A 5,244-nucleotide genomic window follows, 5' to 3' on the forward strand; every position below is an offset into this window, starting at 1 on the left:
GAGAGAGAGAGAGAGAGAGAGAGAGACCAATGTGAGAGAGAAACATTGGCCACCTCCAGTACACACCCCAAAAGGACTGGTAATTGAACCCACAACCTTTTGGTGTATAGGATGATGTTCTGAGCCACCCAGCAAGGGCTTAATTATTTTTTATAGCTCAGTATTAACTCATATTAATATTGACACTAATTTTCATTTGAGGTTTATTTTCAAGCACCTTCTCTGGACAATTTCTGTAGAGAGATAGGCTAAGCGGTTCTTATTCATAGGGGCTTGCATTGGTAACAGCAAAGCATGGATTTTCTAGTTATTGAAAATGTCCAACGCAGGTGCCTGAAACCACCATTTTTGCCATTTCCTTCCTAGTAATTCTCAGGTTCCTTCTCTATAACTAAGCAAGAAAGGCATTTGAGGAACTCTGATGAGGAGCAAAGGAAATTGAGTTTCAATGGGGTCAGCTAGTCCTCTATTTCATTTTTTAAAGTTTTCTTTGACTTTGTTTTAGAGCAATAGGTGAACTTGATTTTTTTGTTCTAAGAAGGCAACCTTAAAGTTATGTTTTATTGAGGTGAGGGTGGCATGGTATTTGAGGGAGTAATAGAAAATCATAGGGTCAGAATTCTGGCTCTGCTTTTTATATGTTCTGTGACCTTGGGCCTTGTGTTTAATCTCAAAGGACCTGTGAAAATGGGAGAATGGTCATAGGTAAGGGACATGGAATAGATTTCAACTCATTCCACCGCTTCTGGTGCCTGGAGCTGTGTGTTGAGAAGAATTCAGAGGCTGAACACCGTGATGGTTAATGATGTCTGTCATGGATGCAGGGTCAGGAGAAGCAGTACAAGCGCTGCGCATTTCCCATCCTTTCTATACGACCTTTAAACTGCTCTTCTAGGCTGTAAAAATGGATGCTTCTGGTGTTACAAAACAATGAGCCACTAAGTGCTCTGTTAAATGATCTCCAAAGTGTAGTTTACTGATTTAAACTTAAAACAAACTTCTATCCCGATTCAGCCATCACAGTTTGGAGAAGCGAACTGCAGATGATCTTTGATATTTGGGGTTCATTATTTACCTTTCTGTGCTATATAGGCATCTCTGGACATTTGACCAGTTGGCGTCAGAGACACGGGCCTCTCACACTGTTTCTTTAATTTTAGTTATTCAGAAGTAATCATTGTTTTAAATCCTCACCTGAGGACATGTTTCCATTGATTGATTAATTGAGAGAGAGATAGATAGAGAGAGAGAGAGACATTGATTGGCTGCCTCCTGTACACACCCCCGACCAGGGATCAAACCCCAAACCTAGGTATGTGCCTGACCAGCAATCAAACCTGCAACCCTCCGGTGCATGGGATGGTGTTAGAGCACTGACCACTGGAAACACCTGCGAGGGCCAGAAATAATCATTCTTAACACAAGAACCACAGGGATGTTTCCTCCAAGTCTTTGTGAGCTTGTAGGCGCCTGTGAAAAACAAAGGGGACCTTAATGTGACAGGGGTGGAGTGAAATATGAAAGACAAAACCACGAAGCCCTCAATGGCAGGTAGAGCTGGACTGAAGCTCCGCTATGAGCTGAGGGCATGGATGCAGAGGCCCTCAGAGGGCGCGGGCCCCCTCCAGACGTTGAGGCCTGGGAGGTGACGGATCCTCCCAGGATCCCATAGCTAATCAGTGGCAGAGCTGGGGCTCCTGACAGCCAGGAGAGAGGGCTCTTTCTCCCACACCATGCAGCACCCTCCAAATGGCTCCCAAACTTCCGATCTTTGTCATAAACATGGGGTGCAAATGTGGCTATATTGCTTTGTTTTGTAACTTAAAAATGGGTAAAAACGCCCATGTGAGAGATTAACAGGAAGTTTAATATCTATTTAGGGGCTCTGCCCTCACCCCTCCATGAATGGGCCAAGAAAAGTGGGGACTTAGACAGTCTAAGGGAGAGAGGTATTCAGCGGGGAGAACCTGAAACCACAGCAGTCTGCTACTGCCATTACCTCTCACTGCCACACGGTGTCACTGTGGAACCCTGAGTCCTAGTCCAGTGGACAAAGCTGGTCCAGGGCTAATTCAGGGCTCCCTGCGGTCCACATGACTCATCTTCCTTAGATGACCTGTTTGTACCAAATCTGGCTGAGGACATCACAACTTAGTATTCAGTACATTCGGTCTCTAGCACAGCTGCTCTGCTAATGGGCAGCGCAAGTGGTCTGGGCATCTGCCCTTACACACTTGCAGCCACTCCCTCTTTTTTCTGGGGACCCACGAGGGTTGAGGCAGTGTTTCCTTTCAAAACTCTCAAGACCAAAGGACACTATTACCTTTCTTTCCCCAACAAGAGACCCCGATTACCTTTAGGCCTGTGGTTCTCAACAGGGGGCCATTTGTCCCCCGGAGGCATTTGGCCAGATGCCCGGGCCACATGCCCAGGTGGTTTGCTCAGATCCATCTGTGTGTGTCTGAATGTTGGGTGCCTTCATCCTGTAGAATCCCTCCCAGGACCTAAGGAAGGGGTGATGACCTCAAATATCTACCAGGCTCCGGTGGGTGAAGCAAATGACAAGGCAGGGGGAGAGGGGGCCACAGAGAACTGCAGGGTGCCTCCATTCCCGCCGCCCAGCCCCCGCCACCCCCCCCCCCCATGGCTGCTGTGTGGGCAGGTGAGTCCAGGGGGCAAACCTTCTAATTTTTTTTAAAAGAAAAGCCATACAACTATATTTTCATTTGAAACAGCCCGCCCTTTAAAACATTGACACCTAGCTAAAACTTTTTAGACATTGTGTGTGGTGGGGGGAAAGAGAAATCTGAGGGTTTCCTGAGGCTTGTCCATGTGCTGTGCTGCGGCAAGAACTCCCATCTCCTTCAGAAAGCCCACAGCAGCTGTCTTTGCAGTGTCATCTGTCCTCGCCGGTCCACATGCCATCCTGAGGCACAGTCAGCAGCGAGTCAGGATGGAGAGGAGGGGTCAGGGCACAGATTTGTGACCAAAGTATGAACTAGATTTAACAAACAGTTGTGTCCTGCTTCCTATGTCCTAGCCCTGTTCTAAGCACAAATACTGGCCATTTTCACCCTGATAACAACCCACACGGACTTACTGCTACTAATCCCATCGGATACATGGCTGAGGCCCCAGAGGTTGTGTAACTTGTGGTCATGCAGTTCATCAGGGATGCGGCCAGGATTCCAACGTAGGAAGCCTGACGGCAGTGTCTGTTCTCTACACCCTATTCCAGCAGCCTTTCGAAACAAAGCAGAAAAAGCAGCCTTTGCTTTCTATTTCATGAGGGTCGTCCTTCAAATGGAGGCGTTGGGAAAGAGACTGCAAATGAGCCCCACTGATCGGATGCTGATGGTAGAGGAAGCATCTAAATAGGATGCTGATGGTAGATGAAGCGTCTAGATAGCTGGGGAAGGACCCCGCCCTTTCTCCTCTGTCTCCATCCCGGGAAACTCCTGAGCCCAGGGAAGCCCCATCCTCGTGTGTTCTCCGATGTGGCTAGACTATCACGGGGCGGGAAGATGGCTGCTAAGCCTGAAAAACACAGAGACATTCAGCGAGGATTGGTCTTCAGTATAAAAGATAATTAGACCCGGAGAGATGATTTTAAAGGCTGCCTTTTAAGATGTGCCTTTCCAGTCATCAAAAGTGTTCTTCCCACTGTGAGCACCAGGAGGAGGAGGAGCCAGGGATGAAAGTAGCGGGCACATCGCTGCTTCATCCAGCCAGCTCCGCGCTCAGGAGTGCCGTGTGGCAGAGAGGGGCAGCCACTTCTCTCCGCTCTCCCTGACACAGATGGTGTGGTCAAAACAGCTGAAACTTTACCAGTAGATTTGGGCACAGCCCCGGACCCTGCCAGCCCCGTAGGTGTTACTGTAATAGAGGGATAGGGGAAACTATGCCAGCTCTTCCAAGTGCAGATGAACCTTCTGCAGGGGTGTTGGGGAATCAGCTGGGGTCTCCGAAAATGCAAGGCCTTTTGCAAGTGGTTGAGAGCTGGTCCTGGAGTTAGAGATCACGAGATCCTTACTTGTCTGTGTTTGGTTTTTGTTGGTGGCCGTGAACATGAACTCAGCTAGCTAATGGTGTTCACAAACGGTGTGGGAGAGACGGGTTTAGTTTTCTTACAAGTAAGGGCTCTGGGGGTCCTGGGAGGAAAAGCCTGGTGGGAAGACGTGTGGGATTTGGGGGGAGAGTTGGCTGGCCTGGTTTAAGTGGCATCTCTGACTTTGTCTGCAACTGAGTTGGGGTGTCTGGAACAGATGCAGCGAGAGAAGCCCAGGAACGTCTTTGCGGAAGGAACCCTGGTCCACACATCCCCCATCTGGGCTGGGGCGAGGAACCTGGGGTATGTATTCAGCTGGTCCAGGGATGTGTGCTGCCCTTTTCCTATCCTGCACTCCTGCAGATGTGGCTAAGCAGTCACAATGGGCTGTCCTGGGAGCCTGGATGTGGTCTCACAGCCCTTTCAATGCTGTGTTGTGGGCAGCCACTGCCAGCCGAACGAACTTGTCTTGAAAGAGGAACTGTATTGAGCTTCCTTGATGCCCTTCTCAAGAGCTCACCCATCTCCTCCTCCAGACTTCCACCATGTTGGAGGGAAGCGGCATAACATGTTAGTTAGGGTTCTGGTATCAGACCACTGGGATTTGAATTCCAGATCCACCTTGACCTTGGGTGCTTATCCACACCAAGCCTCAACTTCCTCTCCTGCGAAATGGGGGCAACACCAGCATCTACCTGGTAGGAAATGTTGTGATTACAGTAATGGTGTGTGTGTGTGTGTGTGTGTGTGTGTGTGTGTGTGTGTAGACAATGTATGTAGCACAATGTTTGGCTAGATGCTCTACAATGGCGATTCCTTTGTTTTCCCTATAAGGAGTCCCACAGACGGGTTTGAGGGATGGGCTTGGAATTGGCTGGTAGGTGGAAGTGTGAGAGGTGGAACAGGATTGGGGCAGTTAGGGACTAGATCATGCAGGGCCTTGAGGTCAGCGTGGGGCCTTTTGTCTTTTTCTTTAGGTCAAATAGAGCAGGAGATGGACAGGTTTGGATCGTCAAAGTTTTTCATGCTCCTTCCCATATAGGGCTTTTGCTCAAGCTTGTCCCTTTTGCAAGAATGCTCTTTTTTTTGGTCCCCTGTCTCAAACCCATCCTGCATCTGGTTAATTCCCGAAGATCTTCCACATGGCTCTCAACCACCACCTCCTCAGGGAAGCCTCCCTTGATCTCTCACCCCTT

This window comes from Myotis yumanensis, unplaced genomic scaffold (assembly GCF_028538775.1).
Source record: "Myotis yumanensis isolate MYYU_CA2020_CCGP unplaced genomic scaffold, mMyoYum1.0.hap1 SCAF_4, whole genome shotgun sequence".
In the NCBI taxonomy this organism is placed as follows: domain Eukaryota; kingdom Metazoa; phylum Chordata; class Mammalia; order Chiroptera; family Vespertilionidae; genus Myotis; species Myotis yumanensis.